The sequence below is a fragment of the Corvus moneduloides genome, chromosome 10 (genome assembly GCF_009650955.1).
Source record: "Corvus moneduloides isolate bCorMon1 chromosome 10, bCorMon1.pri, whole genome shotgun sequence".
Lineage (NCBI taxonomy): Eukaryota > Metazoa > Chordata > Aves > Passeriformes > Corvidae > Corvus > Corvus moneduloides.
Window position 1 is genome coordinate 21,801,204 of NC_045485.1, and position 22,329 is coordinate 21,823,532.

At 38.3% G+C, this 22,329-nt stretch overlaps 1 long non-coding RNA gene across 1 annotated transcript; it reads right to left on the reverse strand.

Moving 5' to 3' along the window:
* Positions 1–1,434: 1,434 nt before the first annotated feature.
* On the reverse strand, positions 1,435–18,757 carry LOC116448974. Its single transcript, XR_004242176.1, has 4 exons — positions 18,649–18,757; positions 11,141–11,191; positions 3,663–3,779; positions 1,435–3,036 (listed from the first exon to the last, which is right to left on the reverse strand). It is a non-coding gene; the product is annotated as an uncharacterized LOC116448974 (long non-coding RNA).
* Between the last annotated feature and the right edge of the window lie 3,572 nt (positions 18,758–22,329).

A 22,329-nucleotide genomic window follows, 5' to 3' on the forward strand; every position in this document is an offset into this window, starting at 1 on the left:
CCCCTCTCTTTTCAAAAATTCAGTTGGATCTATATAATTTTCCTGGATCAGTTTTTTGAGCCTCTTATTTTATTTAATAATTCTGTGATACAGCCTATACAACATCTCATGTTGGATAATTTATTTCCTCTCTGGCATAGGAAGCCATTAGCCTTAACTATTTATTCAGTAACATTTTTGTTCTACTTAATGGAGTATTTAATTCATCTCTGGGATTAGCAGTGTAAATGCCAACCAAGCTTTCGCAAGTTTTTCCCACAGGTCCAGTAGAAGTTCATATTTTATGTAAAATATAAATTGTAAAATATCATATATTTTACAATTCTAATGTGGAGTTATTCATCGCCTGTTCAAGAACAGACATTTATCACAGCCCTGACTATGGTAATTTTCGCATATCCCAGCCTAACTGCCCAAGGTTACAGTGGTCACAGAACCATTATTGTGCTTCCCTGTTGTGACTTACAAGCAGTGGAATTGGGATCAGGGCAGAGGCAGCAACAGATTGGCAAGGACATCTCACTGCCTCTAACTCACTAGAACTGTGTGAGCTCCATGGACTTTACAAGATCTACTCTGTAGTAAATCACGGCAGTCAGTCTCTACTGGCCAGATTTGGGTAAAAATTTGCTCATTTGCTCCCTTTTACATGCTGGGTTGAACTGGTGATGTGTGCAGTGATCAGCCTCATTTCTCCTACTCTAAGGGTGCTGACCTTGCCTCCCTGCTGCAAGTCATTAAAATCCGTCCACCAGATGTGTGCCTCTGCCTGAGCCCCAAAATGTTGCATCTTCCCTTCGTCTCTTCATGCCAGAAACCCCTCCCTAACCTCACAGACCTGCCACTTCCCAGAGGGACCCCTCACCACTCTAGTGCCCCCATCTGTGACCTCTGGCTGCGTTTCCACTGCCTGAGCTTCCTTAGGGAACTGAAGGTATAAATACCTTTGTTGCCTCTTTTTTTTATAGCTTTCATTTTCCTCCCCTCCCATCTGTATTATAAGAATTGATAACTGCCATAACTTATGTGAAGCATTTTGGTTTCTAGAATGTGTGGATGCACAGTCTTTTAACAGAATTACTTTAAAAATTGGAAAAATTTCTAAAGACAACAAATTATTTTCTTCTGCAAATAATTTCAAAATTCTGACATATATGAGGTGCAAGAAATATACTCTGACATGGAAGTTCATGCACAAATAATTTTTAGGCAATTGGTGATTCTTAAGAAGCACTTAAATTGTAAAAATTTTCATCAAAATAAACCTGAAATTAAATTTTGTTTTCTATCAACATTTCTAGTAGTAAGAGATTGACACGTTACACAGGACAATAAAATGGTCCTGAAAAGACTCAATGAGCATTCTCAAGACACTAATTTATTATTATTATTTTAATTAATTTTCAATTTAGTAACAGCAGAGCCTCACCAAGGGAGAACACTGTCACAACTACACTCTAGAAGATATCATGACCTGGGTGACTGCCATGGTTGTTCAAGGAGTTCTGTCTAGTGAGTCACTGGCTTCTTTCTGTGTCACAGTCAGCTGGTTAGTGGCAGTATCTTGGTCACAGCAGCTGCAGTGACAGATCTTGTCCCTGCTGTATCTCCCAGGACTCCCCACTCAGAGGGATGCTCTGCAAACATGTCTGTCAATTCCTGGCCATAGCAGAGATAAAGAGTTTCTTCTGCCTCTTTCCCTGAAACCTGTAGTGTTATATTAGCTGCTTGCAACAATACAGAGTCAGCTGGAGCAAGCTAAGTGGCAGGTTAACATATAAATCTGGGTCCTCAACAGTGCTGTTATGGAGGCTGTCTGCTCACAGCTCCACTTCTGGCTTCAAGTATTAACCAACTTCAGTGCAATCAACTCCCTTAATGATCTTAATATCCTACTGCTGACAGCCCCCTGATAACAGCCTTAGAACCATCCTTAAGTGTGGGAGACTGACAGTTTTGAAACAGCAATAAATCAGCTTTTTCTGTCTGTTTATCTCAACTAGGCCAGTGTGGAGTTGCCAGAAGAGAAACCTGAAACCAGAATGTGACTCTGCATGTAGCAAAATTACCCTTCTTCCATGTTCTGCTCCAGAAATGTGTCTCCTGGACTAAGAGTGTCTAGATAGAGTTGTTAATGTAATTCATTTTCTAGTTTGGCTAGTGAATTGAGAAATGAAAATATGTTAATCTTGGGTCAGTGTGATTTGTTTGTTTGTTTGGGTTTTTTTGCAACTGGCTGTGAGATTTTCTCCTAGGTAGATTAAGGAATTAATCTAGTGGTTTTGCAGTAGAAAGCCACCCCAGTGCACTAGTGTACAGGTCTTTGACTCATCTGCATACATAGAAAGTGTCCATCTCAAATTTGAGATCTTGTCTGTTTTATTGTTGCGGGTTCTTTTCGCCTCTGATTTACTTCTTCCTTTGATTATCAGAAATGAAAATGTCTTGCAGCCCTGAATTAAAGTCAATAACCACTTTTTATGACATCAAAGATCACACTTTCAATCAGATTATTTAATTCAGGTTGCATCCTATGACTTCCCCAGCTTTTCCCCACTACTTATTGATCACTGTTTAATTCTGTTTTTCTTCCCTGTCTCACTGAGAGATTTCAGTGAGTCAGCCCTAATTCAGTGTTCCTACATAAAATATCACTCTACTTGTGGTGTTTCTTGGGGTACTTGGTCAGCTGACACAGCATTTCAGTCCTGAACACATTTTCTTTCATTGGAGGGGTGCTAATAGTTGTCCAACTGTCTTTAGAGTTTGCTCTAGAAGACCGATATCTCTACCAAATGAATCAATGCTGTATTGAAAGTCACAAATGTAGTCGGTCTTTAAGACAGAGATTAAAACTAAGCAGCTGCCTAAAATTAAGCCCTTGCATATGTGCTTTTTTGGTTCTCTGGGCAGTATATTTAGTATTCGTGAAGGGATATCCAGTGTCTAGCATGATGAAAAATTATTTGTGTTGCATAAATCCTTTTACAAAGCTGAGAAGAAGGAGAGATGCTGAGAAAGACTTCTCTGAATCATCTGTAGAACAAAAAATTATTAAATTTTTGTATGGCAGTATGAGAACGTTACATGTCAACTAATGATGAATAACTAAATCAGAAGCCCCTTGTCCTTAATAAGTGTTTCTTTTTGTCCTAATGTATAATTCAACTAGATTAATGCCAATCCCTCATCTTAATAACTTGCCAGACAGTAGGTTAATATACTGCTTTTGTTGGTGAGCCATACTATTACTGGCTAATTTTTAAAATAGCAGTTTGTCAGGCTGATCAAACAGGGCTAATTTCGGACACTTACATTTTCATCTTTAGTAGTTCTTATTCCGTGATTGTAAAATTAGTCTCCAAGTAAGGGAGAGCTTCCTGTAGATGGCAATGTTACACTGGGATAAAAACAAGTGGAAATCCTACATCTCAAAATCTTCACTCTATTAATCAGTGAAGAAAGGCATTAATGGCAATTCAAGATACAGCTGCTGAAACTGCTGCAGAGGTAAATATCTATAAACACATCATTAGCAGTAAAAGGATTGGATCACTGTTGTTTGCTCTTATAGGGACGTATGGAGAAATTGAGCTTGCTAGGGGCTTTTTACACCAATTTTATATCTGGTTCAACAACAGCTAATTTGCCCAAATTCTTACCTGGTTTAAACAGATGACATCCATTTGGTGGCCTCATCATCATCATCATCATCTATGAGAGCTGCTATTGTTCCAGTTAAAAGTCTGGCAATCTGTTGGACCAGCTCTAAATCTCTCCTGACAACAGTAAAATCTATGTCAGTTTTTGCCTGCTTCGTGGGCCCCTTTTAATCAATTTATTTGCTTTTTAATAAATGTTTTGTTGAGTCTTATTTTGCTTAGTATATATTTTCATCAATCCCTTAGTATACAGGTTTCATTCCCATCAAATGCTTAATATCTCTACATAAATATTTGAATTTTCATAGCTCCAGGTAGACTATTCAGGAATCGAAAGTTGAACATATCTTTAAAAAGCTTTGTTTTAAACCAGACATTTTCCCCTCACTTTTTTGAATATACTGTGTGGTTTGGGAAAATATTTAGTCATTTGACATGAAAAAAAAGTGAGTTGGGATCCAGCCCATGTGCAATGTGAGTTAAAAATCCAGTCACAGAGCTTGCATAGCAAGTATTCAAAGCACTATCCAGGCCAGAGTGTTTATGAGCAATCATTATGCAGAAATATATGTGAACAAACCATCTGTTCTGCAACTTCCAATAATGAACAAAGTGGTCAAAGAAGTCAGCACAAAGAAATTCTGTAAACTAGTGATGGCCCTAAATTAATCAAGTAAATTATTCACTGTGAAATGCTTATCCAGCTTAACGGGCATAGAACTGAAAATACTTTTCTTGAGGCCAGGTCTTAGAAAGCTTCCTACCACAGACCACTACAGTTCTGTATCACCACGTTGTAACTTTATTTGCCATCATCAGTAAAATAGCTATGGAACAATGTTTTATTTGGAGGCCTGAGCAACTGCCTGCTAATCATGTAGCTGGATGTGACTGTTTCATTTATGGGGTGTCAAATGACTCTTCATTTATGGATGGTTGTGCACAGAAAATTATAATCATTCATTTTGACTCTGAATTAAAGTTTTTCTCCAAAAAGGTAGCCCACAGAGGATATACACTGTGGTGAAACCTGTACTTCAGCTGAGAATCCGTTTGTCTTAAGTGACCTTTTGCAAGGATCCCATGGGTCTCCATTGCAATTTTGTTTGACCTTTTGTTAAAAACCAAGCTCTTCTACAACTGATATTTGGCAGAGTGATTACTTCAGCAGAGGTTCATTGGAAAAGAGTTCCAAAGGCACTGACAGGAGTAGGACAGTGGATAACCGGCAGTAGGACACAAAGCTGCTCTGCATTGTACTCAACAGACATGCTGTACATTGATTAGCTTTTTCCTTAAAAGACCAAAATAAATCAGTTTATGGTCAGGAAAGTGAATGGATTAGAGAATATCACACTCCCAGTTGCCCCAGTCAATCTGCACTAAGAAACTTAAAAAGTCTATATGGAACAGTGGGGCACACCATGTCTGTGAAAGAGCTCAGGCCTGGTAAGACTTGCTTTGGAGACTGTATTTTATACAACTTTTTTTAACCCTTCTGATGGTAACAGCACAAATGCCTCTGAGACATCTGGCCAAGCTTGTGCTTTTGTGACTACAGATCACCTGACACAATCACACTTTCATTTTGGCACTGTGCATGTATTACAACATGAATCAAACATTCAGGGTTTTCTTCCATTTGCCAGGTTCCAGACCAATTCTCCTACAATAGTGTCAAGTTTTAATTTTTTTTATCTCCAGTATATCAATGCATTTGCATGAACAGCAACATGAAGAGAATCAGTCCCTTCCTTTGTTTTTGTCTGAATGTTTTCTTGTGTTCATGGAAATATTCTGGAGTATCACTGGCAATATGGAATAACTATAAAGTGATATTTCTGCTCAGCATAATCTAGTTTCTTTCTCTATCTTGACTGTATTCTGTAGTTTCTTTACCTGCAGTGACTGGTTAAGGTGTGAAGCTCCCTACCAAACCCCATTTTTTTGTAAAACTGTTTCCCAGCTATGGTCTAGCTGTGGGCAGGAGCTGGAGGCAGAACCCACCACATGAAGTGTGGAAGTTGAACATAACTAGTGGGGACAGGGGATATTTTCTGGAAAAAGGGGTGGCTTGTTTTTATTTCAAGTTCAAGTAACCATGAGGTTGTGGTTAGCTACATTCTGATAAAAGAGTAAAAAATCAAACTTTTTGCAAAATTGTTATTCCATTTCATCTATGTACTTAAACCTTGACATTTTTGATGGCTGTCATAGCCCTATTGAGTCATTAAATTAATTTGTGGCCTAATCAGCAAATGTGTGTCCTCCCTTCAGCGTTAGGTGCTAGGTTAGAATTGAGTCCCCAAGACCAGCACAGCAATGGTCTCCAGAGCTGCCTCACTCCACCAAGCACTTTTTTGGACCACTCTAATACCCTTAGTGCCAGTGATGTACAAAGATATGAAGGAAATTAGAAACTAACTGGTCATAAAATTAAATGTTACATGTTTATAATCTGTCTCAAGACTATTTTAAATATGAGAGAGTATTTCTTTTCTCCTCAGTGGGTTTTAACTTGGGAAATTATTATGAAACCAGGTAAAGATGAGAAATCCATAACTAACAGCCTCTTGATCCTTTGTCTGAAATTTGAAATGGGTCTCCTTATTTCTTTCTAGAATAATGTGATTAATTTATCTCTTGGAGCTGAGCCACTAATTCAGGGAACAAGTGATGAATTTAGCTTTCTGTTTATGGATGGTCCTTTGAGATGAGATAATGCTTTCACACAGCTTATCACTTGTTTTTTTGAGTGTTGTTTTATTTTTTTTCCCATTTATTCTGCTCTTTTCCCAGTGAATGGCTTGTTGTGATTATTTGGTAGTCAATATTTAACATGCAAGTCTTGTGGGTTCATTGTGATAAGTCACACAATGCTGCAACTGTCTCTGTGCTGAATAAACACAGCACAGGAGAAGAGTCTGAGGCTGTCCCCGGGACTGTGAAAGTCTCAAGGAGACACAGCAAATTAGAAAAGAGAAAGGAACAGTTAGAAAATGTTAAAACTATTGTCTTGGCTTCACCAGACAGGCCTTGCTTAAAGCATAATTCCTTGAAAACTTCCTACTGTAAGGTTTATTGGGAGGGTGCAGAGCTCATCTATCATATTCACTGCCATAATTCTGTGCAGGAATTGCTTTGGGAGCGAGATCCTCACAGATCTAAAGCAGTCAGGTTAAGACCTAGATCATTTCTGGCGTGAGCTTTTAGGAACAAGTGTGCCCACAACCCTTTCCTGAAGCTCCATGTGCATGTGCTTGGTGTGTCCAACCACACCTGAAGAAAAAAGGAAGCTCAGAATGGATGCTGTGTTGTGGTGGTCTCAGCTGTGTGATCTTGTCTGTATAACCATTAGGAGTGAGAAAGGAATACACTTAGATTTTTATGAAAGCACCTTTGACACTTAACACAATTGACAGAAGTCACGTTCCTAAATGACTCTGGAAAATCTTACCTTTCCCCTGTGCATGAATACTGTTGCAATGGGCACTGTGCCAAATGGCAGCCATTGGACTATTTTATGCTTTGTAAAGCCAGGATGGCTCAAATATTGTTATCATCCTTTCAATGAGAACAATACTGCACCATAAAAATTAAACACAGTGCCATTCCTGATTTGCTAGAAATGATTGAAGGATCCCTGTTCTGAAAGCCTAAGTGTATTTCCATCTCCATTCTCATCCTCCCCAGAAATTAAGAAATGACTCTGAATCACTGGAAGTATTTTCAACAATGGGCCAATTTGTAGATATTGTGTTTGTAAAGACTCTCTGCCAAACTACAGAAACCATTTCAGAACACAGGATGGCTTATAAGCTGCAAACTGATATGACAAAATTAAAAATACTCAGACACAGTTTCATTGTGTGTCCTTTGTGACAAGCTGAGAAATACCAAATCCCTGCTTGTAATCACAGGCAGTATACAAGAGCATTTTAAAGGTAGTGGATGTTGGCATCCAGGTTTAATTACAGCCTTGTTTAAGAAAAAGCTCTATCCTAATTGCAGTGTCATTGTTAGATTGTGGGAAGGCTTCCACTGTAGTAGAACAGGTACATCCATTAAGTCCAGGATACTTTTTTCCCCCTTTCAGGAATGTGAAGTGTGTAATACAGGCAAAATAGGTGAGGAAATATCTTCAGTGAATCATCTACTCATTTCCAATCTTCCTGAATTACCATTTCTTTTCAAACACAGCAATACCCTACAGGGACAGACTTCTTTACACGAATACTAAATACAACTAAGAAAAAAAAGTAATATTTTAAGACACACTGCCAGGCTACCCACAATGTGATGTGATTTTTGGCACTGGAATAGAGGAATTATGATTATGACAATTTTTAGTCTGGTCAATAAACAATAATCTTGGTAAACAAGTTTTTTTTAAATGGGGCAAAAAATGGGACTCTTCTAAGCCAGTTCTCTGTGTTTACACAGTATGCAAAAGTACAGGGACAAATGTGGTAATAATAATAATAATAATAATAATATAGAAAACTCCACTTTCATTGTGTGATACAATTGACTGAATACTCATTATATTCAAACACATTAACCTGGCCAGATGCTAAGCATTAGCATTGCTTAAGAGAAGTATGATTTTTCTTTAAAGAAAATATGACTTTTCTTGTGCTACCATAAAAACCCCTATTCTATAAACTTTTAAATGCTAGTGATGTTTGTATGTCTCACTGCTCTGTGGTTTGGATACATCTTCCTCCCTTTGTCTATTCAGATTACAATGTCTCTAAGGGCTTATTTTTGTCTTCTGTGTGTAAAAAAGCCCCAAACATTCCCCTCCTCCACTTATCACAACACAGAAATATAAGTAATAATGGTGCTCCTCTTTAGAAGACACCTCAGATAAACAACCCTTTTTAGAGAAATTTTGAGGCAAAATTTCTCTTCCTACTCGGTCTCATAGGTTTAGGACACAAAGACAGCCCTTATGCAAATTTGAGCCTAGGTCTGAGACACAAGGGCATAGGTAGCTTTTTATTAGTATGTGTATGCATATATCCACAGATGTGAATTTACAGATATGTATATAAATATATATAGTTTTAGAAATGACAAGGGATCAACAACATCAGGAATGGCACCTTAACAGTACATGAGATTTAACACCTTTTGGATGACCTTGGCTTAATTCATGTTTTGTCTTTTGAATGCCTAATGTCACAGCTTTGACTGACGTTTTCTGTCCCAAACTTAGCCACCTGTTCATTAAAGAATATGCCTAGTTTCATTTTTAAACCTAGGTTTTTGTCTTTTCAAACAGATGGGGTAGAGAATTCTAAAGCAGTTAACATTGATTATGGTCTCTAAAGGACATGCATGTATGTGTCAGATTAATTTTAGCAACTTTTGTTAAATCCTGTATTTTAGGGCTGAATCTCATCTCTTGGTTTTCTTCCTGTACTTTTGAACACACTGAGTTTCTTTTGAACATTTGACTTTTTTATCAAGTTTTTAGTTCTGTGTAAGTTATTAATTTTACCTAAACCTTTCAAAAGTCAAGTTTCTGTCCAAATCCACACTTTCATTGGCAACTAATTGAATTTTTGGGATAAGATTACAGTCATTTGAGATCTACAGATCAAAGGGGCCACAGATGGTTCTATTTCTGTATGTGTGGTAGGCTCGATGTGAAACATTTGATGGTTTTGCTGCTTCTCTGATCTGCATTTCTGCCTACTAATATACCACTAGGCCTTTTCAGTTAAAAAATGGTAATTAATTGCTTGCATGGACTCCTGGATTTGTTTTACTAACTACAGTATGGATTAGAGAACTTGAAGAGCACCAACCCATTCAGTCACTTGGGGTGTATGTTCAAGGAAATTTGGGCAACTCTGATATAGCTTCTGTGGATCTGAGCCTTCATGGCCAAAACCATCATGTGTTTTAAGAAGGACATTCAAGTAATTAGAATAGCCCCTATATTAAAGGTGAGGTTTGTCTCAAATAATAAGACAAAAGCGTTTCATATTCTCCCAGTAATCCAGGAGAAGATGTGATTGCAGGCAGAGCCCACTCTGTATGAGGTTGCTGAGGATTCAGAATCACTTCTCACGTGCTTCAGCCTTTTTCATTCTGAACAAGTTGTGTGCGTATTAAATATGTTGTAGACTTGAGGTCACAGAAGGTTTGCAAGAAATTATTGATGCAACAAACTCAGACTCTCCTGCTTCCTGAATCTCTGTGAAGGGGTGGCCATTTACTCATGTAGAAATCCACTGAATCTTTTACTTTTTTTTTTGGTTGTTGTTAATATTGGTGGCACAGTGTATCTCACAGGGCAAGGTGGGCCAATTACCATTCCGTTGCTAAAACTACCTAAGTTCTCTTAATGAATTTGACAGAGTGACAGTCAACTTGATTTCAGCAGTTTACTGAAAGTAGTTTTTGTGGTTTGCTTGTCATGTGTGACATTTGAATAATATACAGAATCACTTGGCATGCTTAATAATAATATTGCAATACATTTTTGTAATGGCTGTTGCTAAAATATGTGCATTGGCAACTTTCACAGGTACCTACTCTATTCTCATCTCGCTGAAATAAAGTGTTTTATTTATTTGCAACACCTGGAGAGCTATGAGAAGGATATTGTAAAAGTCCATCTGGACAACTGAGCACTGGTAACATAAATTATAGTGCTCAAAGGCCATATGCACAAAGTAAAAGTGGAGGAGCTTTTGGGTATCTGGTCATATATTTTCTAAAGTTGCCTGCCTTGAAACAATAATGTTGCCAGGTTGGTTATAAATGATATGTGGTTCAGAAATGCAGTTCCCGAAATTTTTCATTTGTTGTTTCACTCGAACATTTTTTCTACAGATGCTCTGAGTCTGCTGTTAACAAAAGATAAGCATTGACTCTTAAATGTTTGTTGATGACTTTATGTAGGTAGAAATTTACCTAAACCATAAACAGTCATATAACATCTCTTCAGTTTCTTGATCCTCCTGTAGTAATGTTAGATCCATGCTGGGTTGCTGAATGGCAGCTGCCTTCCGTAGGTTTTAGTCCTGGCAGAGTATTCCTCTGCCTCTCTGCCTTGGCTCCTCATTCCTCAGGGTCTTCTCATTCCCTGCCTGTCTGTCAGCAGAAACAACTGTGATGTTTGCTCCTCAACTCAATGATAACACTTTTTTTCCTGAGAATTCTGGTTTGAATTAAAATTGACTCGTTGGGTTTTATCCCATAAGTCCACATGGTTCCATCAAACCACTTTTTTATTACATTTTTGCCTGGATTTTAGGATTTTTGCTGGGATTTGAGGATGCTCTCTAGGTAATACTGGCAAATCTTTCTTATAAAGTGTTTGTTTTTTTCAATCCATTTCTACTCCTGTCCTTTCCTGTTTTCCAGCTGGCAAACTTTCTAAATCCTGGGTGAATACTGGAGGCAGGCATGATGATCGTGTTTACGTGATTTTTCAAACATGGAACAAGTTCAGAAATTACATTGTCAAGCTCTCCGCTCCTGGGTAGAAAATGTTGCACTTCCATAAAGGTCTGTGAGGAGAAATCAGTAAAAGAAATGAAGGGTACTTCAAAACAGTCAAAGCTTTATCAATATTTGAGTCCAAATAGCAACAGGAGTAATTATCCATATACCCAGAACAGCACTTGAAAGCATGGTAACCTCGGGAATTATAAGCTCTAGAAGAATGAAATTGGCAAAGAAACCTACTGTCAGAAGGAAAGAAGGAAAGAAAACTCTTTAAATGGCAAAAAAAAAAAAAAAATTCCTATCTGAACCCTGAGACATACTTAAGTTTCTGCTTTTAGCTACACTTGTATCTTCCTGCTTCACAGAAGAGAGGGTATTTTCTTTTTCCTCTGGAACAAAAAAATACTTTAAAGACATCTCCTGCATGAGCTTTTTAATTTTATAATCTGCCTAAGAATATCTTGCTTCCTGCTGTAATTTTTCAGCTGATTAGAAGCTAAGCCACGTGTTCTTACCAGCATCCAGGATTTGTATTAATGGAAATAGCAGCAGATCCTCTTGTAATGAAGGAACACAGAGGTGCAGAAATATTTTTGGGGTCATTTAACTGCTTTGAGAGTCAGATATATAAAAGTGGCAGCCAGGACCAACTACCACAGCCCATAAAATGTTGCATCAACACACTGAATTTCTTTAACTGCATAACACCCCAAATTTCTGAGCCAAAAGTATCATTGTCTTCATGTTTCTGTCCTCCAGATGGTTTCATCTCCAGTGCTCCATTCTTGTCATTGCTCAACAGGATGTTGAATGTAGATCTGCTGCTTTGGGTGTGTTTAAATAAGAATGTGCCTACACTTCACTTTGAGAATATTTCAGACTTCTTGAAGAAACTGTAAGTTCACTTTTCCTTTGTGTGCTTTTCTCTTGCACTGTTCCTTTTTTAGTTGCCCATTCTTTGGTGTACATTATGTCAACGTTGTTGTGTTTCCTTCAGTTCCTTCACCACCCGCATCTTAACAAATAATGGTGTTAGGAATCTAAAGCAACTTGGTTTCTTACATTCCATGCTTCAGAGGTCAAATGTTTGCTGTGTGCCTCTAGGAACGATATTCATTAAGTGATTGTCCTAAACAAAGGACTTTGTATATTGCCTGGGCAGTAATTCTTCCTTTTGTTGTACTTTGTGTATCACCCAGGGTCCCATCTGTCTGTCTTTTACTCAACAGCATACCCAAAATCTCAGGTCACTGTTGGAACATTCAAACAGGTCATCACTAAAAAAAGCAGATAAAGGATTTGTGAAATGCGTCACTTGCAAGAACCTGCTTTAAGATTTGCTGAATATAACAAAAGATTTAGACAGCAATTTTGGTTAGTTTGGGGCCTTTTATATCACTAACTGCTTGGTTAGATTTCTAAGAGCTTTAGCAGAAAATAAAAGTCCTTTTTTACTACCTGAACGTTTGATGCCATTAAAGGGATAAGGTTCTATGGTTCCCATACTATGCTGACTGCATACATCTTCACTCAGCAAATTGGCACAGGTTCCTTTACATATTTTACTTCCCCTCTCCCTGTCCCAATTGAGTGAGCTCTGCAGTCACTACCTTTGCAGGTATATCAAGAGTGTGAATACTGTATTGCTAAGAGCATTCTCTGTGTAATCAGATTGCCTTTGCTTGGCACTCTCAGCCATGGCAGTGCTGATTTCAGTGCCAGCCAGAAATCTAAATATTTGCTCCGGTTTTCTGAAGGGTTTTGCAGTCCAGACTGAGCTTGGCTTTTTTTCCCTGCAGATATACTGCTCTCAGCTACTCAGCTGAAGGCTGAGGCAGGTGCACCTAGCCAGGCTTTGGTCTCAGCAGAGATTGCAGTGTAAGCAAGACAGAGATTCAACTTACAAAATGATGTTTGTGAATCTGCAGTTGTGTCATTTGACCACCTTCAGGATTAAGTCCAAAACCAGTTTGTTCCTTAGTTCACTGAAGTCCAAATGCAGCAATCTCTAAACACTCACATTACTTAGAAGAAAATGTTGTCAAAAAATTTATATTGTCATATGGGAGCCTTTTCCACTCACTTTCTAATACTACTTTTGAAAGTTCTTTTTGGTGGTCCTAGAACAATGATAATAAACAAGATGACATTTATCATCTTGATTTTTCCTTGAGTGTACACCTGTTTGTTTCTTCACTGCAATCCCTTAGAACTCCCACCTTGCTCTGCCGCTTTCTGCAAAAACAGGGGAAGTGTCAGTGTGAGTGCTCAGCCTCAGAGCACACCATGACAAGGTGTTTGCCATCCACAAAGCAGGGAAGTGAGCAGAGATGGTCACATTTGTGAACTATTTGCCAAATAGAGAAGAAGGAGAGGAGGGGATGTTAAAAAAATACAGGTCTTCACTCTTTTTGTTAGCTCCTGGGTATGTCTGTAGTAATCAGAAGGAAACGAAATTTCAAGTTGGCAGTTTTCCCTTTAAAATGTTCTGTGCATTAGTGCTGAATGTGAATAGCATCATATTTTTTTCCTTTCCTTTTTTTTTTTTTTTTAAGAGAAATATCTATTAATAGATCTCTGTAACAACAATTGCTTACCGGTTTATGCTTATGGCTTATCACAAAACTATTCAGGAGGACTTGTGGAAAAAACTGTGAAGTTCATATAATTGCAACCAAAGGCAAAGCTTTGCTTCAAGGTCTGCTACACTATCAAACTCTGCAAGAGCTGAAAATAATGATGTAATTCCAATGACTTCTTCTAAGGGGCTGTGTGAGCTTATTTGAACCAACAAGACACTGGTTTTGGCAAGCAGAATTCTTCTGATTAAAACAGAGCTCTCACTGGTTTATATTGTAATTATCTTTTGATCTTTATTTTAGTCATGTATTTTCAGTGGGATGTGATAATTACATTAAAATTAAATATTTTACCTCCTTTTTTGGGGGGTGTGTGTTATCTGCAGTTATATTTGTGCAAGTGTTTCAATGTAATATCATGGAAAATTACCACAGTGACAGAACTGCAAACATCCCGTACTATTACCTTATGCCATGGGATTTCAAGTAAACTAGAACTCTTTACAGTCTAGAAGAGCTGCCAGTCCCCCTGAAATTACCATTTTAATTGAATTGATCATAAACACTTTGCTCTGGCTGTAATACTAGACTGAGAAGATTAAATCTAGCCATAGTTTGGGGAAACGGTGACCTTTCAGCCAGTTTTGTTATAATTGAAAAGTTACTCATTTTTCTGACTGAAGCTTGATGCAAAGAAATGTGATGTGAAATTGTAATATTAGAAATAGTACTTTTGTTTAAATATGTAGATGTAGTCAGTAAACATCATTTTATCTATTTTTCTCACTTTTGTGTTATCTTAATCCAAAATTATTATAATTTATTTTAAATCTATCAATTTGAAATTTTTATTATGAATATTGAGGAAAATACAGATGGCAGATGCACATACACACAAAATCAACTTACTTCTAAAGGAATAAAGTTCCATGTCTTAAAATAGCAAGCGTCTTCTGGCCTCAAAATTTCCAGAGCCAATTCTTTTGTCTAAAAATTGCCAGCAGCCTAAACATTATGTAAGACCTTTTTGTCCTGCTGGCGAGCCCATCTCCTTTCACTGTGCTCTCTGCTGCCTGTGGTCTCTGTCAGCTCCAGCACACTGGAGAGCCCAGGCTGTTCCCTTCAATCCAATTAACCCCAGACCATTACAGCCATGTTTGGTGTCACACTTGCAACTTTTTATTCATTTGTTATTTAAATGAGCAACTTGATTTCAGCATCTCCCTCATATTGGCTCTCTCTGAGATAATTGGTCATTATAACAACTTAATTTCAAATCTTTTCCCTTTTGAGGTTGACCTATTGCAGAAAGGTAAAGAATTTCTGTACTTTTTACCTGCCATTTTAATGAGTTTAATCTAATAGTCTTTTGCTTGGGTGGACAGACAGCCAAAACTGATTTGCAGAATGTGATTCTAGTATTTCTTTTCAGCATCCTTCTAGGTAAAAACATACTAGAAGCTTAAGCAAGAGTAAATCGGGAAAATACAATGGTTTGCTACCTTAACAGCTTTCTTAGGTGGCTTGATTTTGCAGGTATAACTGCAAACAGAAGATTCAGTCATTTGACAGTACCAGACTAGTTTTTTCTTTGCTCCTTTAAATGGCAATCTTGTACTGTGTGCCTCTTTTTTTCAGGTAAAAAGATTTTTGGTGGAAAATACAGCTCTTCAAAGACTTCTAGTATTGACAGAGGTGTTTGAGAAGAATAAAGCATGCACAAATTATCTGGGTTCTTCAAATTCAAGTACTGTGCTCCCCTTTCTAAATTTTCTTTCTTTCTTCTGAAATACAATGCAAGTCAGCAATTCTTCATTGACACTGAAGCTCAGACCACAGCTTGGGGGGTGGGATATCATAATTGTGATTGATCTTGTGCTGCAGCCAGCTCACTACTCAGACTAGGATTTGGACAGACAAAGAGTAAATACAACCCTCTTTACTCAACAAAACGTAGTGCGGAGATCTGGGAAAGAGAGGAGAGTATCAGAAATGCTGATCCCATTACTCCCCAGATATTTCTTCTGCTCTTCTGTATCACCAGCAAGAGGTTTCAGGACTGTGTGGTGACTTTATGGATGCATGTGAGGGAAAAGCTCCTTCTGGGAAACAATCCTTCTGGGTACACAGCTGTCAAAATGGACTGCCATCAAGGCTTCAAAAAGTAATTAAGTATTACGTCTGAAATGAGCAGATTGAAGGAGAGAGAATTAACTGAATCTTCCAAAAAGTTATACAATATCTGGAAAAAAATTATTGGGTGAGTTCCCTCTGATTGCTAATTGCATACAGTATTAAGACATAATTTTCTTTCCTTTCTCATTTGCTCTATGCTTCAAGGTAAAAGATGGAACACAGGATTATGACAAATTCTCCTCTGGGATCTATGTAGTGGGGTTTGTCTTTGATCTTCCTTTTCTCCTGCCCTTGGAGACCAAATGCATTTTTGCACATGGCAAGAACACAGAACTGTGGGGCTCAGAACTGCTGTGCTGATCACAGAGAATTTCCCTGAAAAGTCTGTGCTGTGCATTATAGAAACATTACAAAGTGTAGTGCAAGCTGTTTGGAGCTTGTATTGGATGTGGCTTTGCGTCCTGCCCTGGAAGCTATGGCCTGGCATGGGATGAAGGGTCAGATGGCCCCAAGTTCAGATGTGACTGGTGATGAGTCATGAGACAGTTAGAATTTTTTTTTCCTTTTTATTTTGTATTTACTGCCATGAACTGGTGGTTAATATGGTAGTTCCCTGCAATTTTTGTAAGCTGTGCTCTCCTGATAACATTACAATGTATGCTAAGGGAGTAAGGCTATAGCGGGCATGTATTTCAAACAGACTTTTATTAGAGAAGCCAATCCTGACAATCAAGAAGTTGATAGCTAAAACTGGATATTGAGGACCTCAGCTTACAGATATGGGGGCTCCCTAAAGCAAAGTCTGCGTCAGGCTGTGCTGGGTCAACAGCACAAAAAAGCAGCACTGAGCAGTGCTGATAAAATGAAAGCAGTGAAGATAAAATGAAAATAGGGCTCTTCTGCAGTACTATTAGCTTACTGACACTGCTGTATGCTGGGTGTCTTGGAGCTGCTAAATTTAGCATATTTTGTGCAGGGTGTGTCAGCACCCTTAGAGAGCTCTGCCATCATGGAAGAGCCTGGCAGGATGGTGCTGAGTGAAATACAGAAATAAGAGTGGGAAATGTGGGAGGTAACTGGAGATGGACATCTTCCATGTGTGGGCATCAATAATATAGGGCTTGTTCCACTACAAAGTGACCTGAAGTTGTACTCATTGTTTATCTTAAAGGCTTCTTGCATAATTGATTAAGGGTATATTTCAGAAAGACAGGACTTGCAGCTGAAAACTTGTTCTGTGGGATTTTCTTCATTTCCCTAAGCCAGTGTACTTCCTTTTTTTTTTTTTTTTGTCGAGGGTGAAGGAAGGAAAAGGACCCAAGGTTTTTATTAGACTTTCATTAAATGTATTATATCTAAGCAATGAGACCTTATATTTACTGAAGCTTGTGGGTGCTATCATGAGGAAAATAAACCCTATAGTATCATCTGTAATAGCCAACAAATACATGGTACTTTAAGGTGGTTTTTTTTCGCTTCTGAAGAAGGCCCAAGAATTGAACAGGCTTTGTTGTAGAGAAAGCAACTACCAATGCCTCTTCTGATCGACTCCTTTTTCATTTTCCATCTTTTTCTCTCCACAACTTCCTGTGTTGTGTGTTTTTCCAAGAGGAATGGCTCTTATAATCATGAATATCAGCTTTCAATACAGTTGAGATAGGCCCTCAAATGTAAGCAATTTTTCTTATGAGAGAGTGAAAAAATCAAGTTGTTTAAAATAGCCTGTATTTTGTCTAAAAAAGGACATGAACACGAGCTATTCTGCCTTTCCTCCCAAACCCCCGATATTGATATATTAAGAAACTTCTTAGGCCAAACAGCTTCATAGGCATACATTTGCTTTTCAATGCACACTCCCTGATCCAATTATTACTGACATTTTCAGAGGCAAAATTAATTAGCAGTTTGCCACAGTCCTCCTGACTCCTGGAGTTCCAGTAATGACTTGATTTTTATAGAACTGAGCTTATTACATGCAATAGACAAGTCTGGACAAAACAACTTACTTGGTGCAGCTCCTGAAAACTTACTGCTATTATCAGCATCCTCACTGCAATTGTAGAGCTGACAGATTTTAGTACTTAAGAACAGGATACAGAATTCAGGTTATACCTAATTATTTGGAAAAAGGTCCTACATTTTTCACCCACCTCCAGTAATTATCATACTACCAAAAACATGATGGACATATATCAGGTTAAAGAAAAATTAGTAATGAGAAGTCCACACTTGAAGGACAAGTAGTGTTAAAATTTAATTTTCAAATCTGACAGCTTAGTTCTGTGGAGGAGTGTTCAGCTCTTCATATGTTAAGAGAAGTACCATGAGGATTTTTTTCTCTGTGGTTACACAAAAACCTCATGTATGGGTTTAGCAGTGCTTTCTCTAGCTAAATAATGGAGATTTTTCTCCTTTCCAGTATGTGTCAGTATCTGGTATTTTTCCTGAGGTCAAAAAAAAGTATAATTTTTCCAGTACTTCTATTTTCCAGACTTTTTGCTGCCTCTGCAGCAAAGCTTAAAGTTCCACATCCGCAGACTTCTGCCCCCTTCCAACCCTCTTCACCTTTGAAGAGATTCTCACCTCTTCAAAATACTATGTTTCCCAAGAGATGAGGACTTTTGGAAGGCCCACAACAGGTGAGCCATCAATATCTACTTGTCTTATCCTGCATGTTGCAACAGTGTGAACACAGTGGAGACGGGCTTCATCTGAGGAGCAGCAGTGAGCAAACCTCTGAGCAGGAGAAGTTAAGAGCAGGAGATCAACAAGTCTCAAGCAAGAAGCAAATATCCTTCACTCACCTCCCGTCTTTGGGGGTTGCCTGTTCAAATTCCTCCCACCACAGTTTTCTAGGCATCTAATATCCTCAAACACCTTTGGGAATTGAATACCTTTGATGCTCAGATGGGAATGGAATCCTATGTAGAAATGATACATAGAGAATAATTTATACAAGTAATTTTACTTTCCTGGTGTTGTGACTTTGTTTTTCTAGGTATTCATTCATAATTGAGAGTTTGCCCTTTCCAGACTGTCAGTGGTTATTTGCAAAGTACTGAAGTTTGATAAATAGTGTGTAAATATTTCCAAAAGGAAAGACAAAAGTGTGACAGCATGAGAATGATTTTGCCACAAAGGTAAGAACTGTTTCTCACACATCTATTTGCAACTTCTAGTAGAAAGTATCACTTGAAAAACATGGAATTCCTTAGAAAACCTTGGGGGAAATTACTCTGATTGGTCATCTTAATATCAGATACAGGCTGCTTTGGACATTTTATACCAGAGATGCAGACCCCATTGTATTGCCTATTAAAAAATTGATCCACATTTGCTGAGGTTTCTAATTCAATTTTCTGAATGGGCACTGTGCTTAAAAAGGCCTTTTTGCAAAGAATATTCCCTTGGGCTTCTCTGAGGAGTCTGTGCTCTGCTTTTGGCCATGCTGAGCCCTGACACTGATCCATAGCAGGAACTGGACATTTATTTCAAAGAATTCTCTTTAGTCCTCGGTAACATAAGATATGTGCTGCCTAAAATTATTGTAAAATGTTTGTAGCCCCACAAAACATCCAGACACAATCAGTGCATGTGAATAAATGAAAAAAAATGCAAGAAAATAGAATAACCACTTTAACTTTGGCTAAATCTTTAGAGTCTAGATATACATTTTGTTAAGTGCTTATGTGAAGTAGTATTTTTACTGCTCCATGCAATAATCCAGGACTACAATATGTTACTTTTGTCAGTTGCTGGGTGAGAAATAACAATACACCATAGAAGAATGACAATAGCTATACATTATTCCTTCTTTCATTTTACTAATTGTATTAATCAAAAGAAGTTATCCGTGAGTCCATTGCCTGATACAATTAGCACCGTGAATTTAGAATAGTAGACAGATCTGTGGGTTACAAATTGATTCAATATAGGTATATCTAAGAAAACCCACTCTGTTATGCCTCAGTTAATGCAACATGTTGTGTACTTTCTGCTCATCATGAACGCAGAGTTCACTTACCTGGCACACAGCAATTCATTGCCACATCACTTTGGAAGTGCATGGCTGTGTTTCAGCTAAAGCAGGACAACAGATGGTTGTGTAGGTGTGGGATTACAATTTTCTCCGTGTTAATACTTTGAACTTTTACTGCCCTAGTACTTTCTCAGTGCTAAATATAGTGACACTCACATGTGATTTAGTCACTTAAAGATAATCATCTCACGTCTTTTCTCTGTGCGGCATTGTATCTCACAGGATGTGCTGATGATGATCCAGAAGGGCAGAGGTCTGCCTGCAGACATCACTGCTGGCTATGTGCAGGTGTCTCAGGTGCTCCACAGCTCCTAAAATCACCCTGTAACCCTATCTTCAAACAATTTAGATCCTGTCCTGGAAGCACATGCACACACATACACACAGAAGCTTGCTCTCACACCCAGGAGGCTGAGATACAGCTAATTTTGAAAAGTGCAAATCCAAATATTTTATTATGTTCTACTCAAGTCTGGGATTAACTATTTTTATTAGAATTATTAATTTTTAGAAATCACCTTTATTGCATAGAAGCTTTAACACTGGTTTTTAGTTTCTTGACACCAGTGTGCTGCTCTTGTGCATGAGAACTTTGAACACAACAGCTCCTGGGGAAGGATAAAGGAAACCTTAAAATCTCTTTTTGCTGTTGCCTTAACAAGCTTGTCAGAAACTCCTTGCACCATAAAAAATCTACTTGCACATGTCCTGACAACTTTTAGCGATCCTTTTTTCAGCATCCTGTCCTGAAACTAGTTTTCCAGTTTGACTATCTTAAGGTAAATTATTTTGGAGATGCTGGTAAAATATAGAGAAGGGATATCTGTCACATTGTGCACTAGCTCAAAGAGAGCCTGGAGGTCTAGCCGCAACCTGACTGGTCCTAGGCGGTCCCCACAAAAAGAGAGGACGCAGGAGGGGACAAGCTCCTCACCCGAGGGAGCTGTCTCTGAGCAGGGTGGGAGGGCACACAGGTGGAGGCAAAGAAGCAGAGAGAGGGGACTCCTCGTGTAGGTTCCACACAGAAGGCTCATTCATGTGAACGGGTACGGACAAAGAGCCGAGGCTCTGAGGGTGTCCATGGATTTTATAGTGAGGATCGAAAAGGCGGGGATAAAGGATACAGCCAATGGGATATGGGATAGGAGGCGGGGTTGAGGCTGAGGGAACCAATGAGAATAACACATAGGCGGGACTAAGGGAAGAAGCCAAAGGGGTGTTGAGTATGACAGAACTTTCTAGAACTTACGCATAGTAACTTAAGGAAAATAAATATACATAGACTTATACATAAAATAGGGAGGGGAAAACATGGACCAGTCATACAAAAAAATGTAAACTGTGGAACTGGGGGATTATGGGCTCTCACCCTAACCACAGAGGAAGGCATTAAATTTCGGTGCCTGGCCACCGCATGGTGTTGGTTGAACCCTCAGGGGTCAGGGTGGGTGCAGCCACTTGCACTGCCACAGATATCCTCAAACTCACAGTTATGACGTTAGATATCTTTCATGTTTTGTGTCTGTGACACTATTACAATTCTCCATGATTTTTGGGTCCTGGCCTGTTATTGCTGCTTTAATAGGTGGCTTGAACTCAAAGCCGTTCCACCACCCAGACATTGTGGGCCAAATAGTACTTTTAGTCTTTACAGTGGTAACCAATGTTCAATTTTCACATCCTCCCGTGACATTTTTCACTCATTTTCTCACTGGGCTTTTTACTTCAGTGGTGCCAATATTCCTAATAATTACAATTAAAATGTAGATAGGTCTACTTTTCTTTGTGCTCTGATTTTTAATTCTTGAAGAATAGTTTCTGTTTTCTGGCTTTCTTTTCTACTGAGGAGTGCAGAGGTGGATTCTGAGCTGTGTGAGAATGTGCTGTGACATATGTTGCTGTATATATATATATATATATATATATATATATAACATTGTATAACGTGCTTTGGACAGAAGTCTGCAAATTCATTGTTTAATCTTAAAGCAGGTATTAATGCATATTTTTATGTGTTTATAAGGCACACCTCTAGACAGCTTGGCAGTGCCAAATTTGCAAAGAGAAAGGACTCTTGTGCGGCCTCTGTTGTAGAGGCAGTGACTGATACAAACATCAACTTCCACTGACATGTCTCCAGTGATGCTAATGCTTAGTGTTTGCTTTTTCATACCTGATGCTTTTACTTATCTTGTCTTTTATGCTTGACAGGAATTTATATTAGCTATACATTCACTCCTTATTTATTCTCATCTTTTACAGGAATGTTTGGATTTGGGGTTTTTGTCAGGGAGAACTTGGCTAACTGAACTTTTCAGTTTTGAAATAAAAAATAGATCACTAGGATGATCAGATGTATGTAATATAAAACTTTTTTTGAAAAACCTGGGAAGGCTGACATGAAAAAAAGTAACTATAACCTTTCTTGTTAATAACTTGAAGTCAT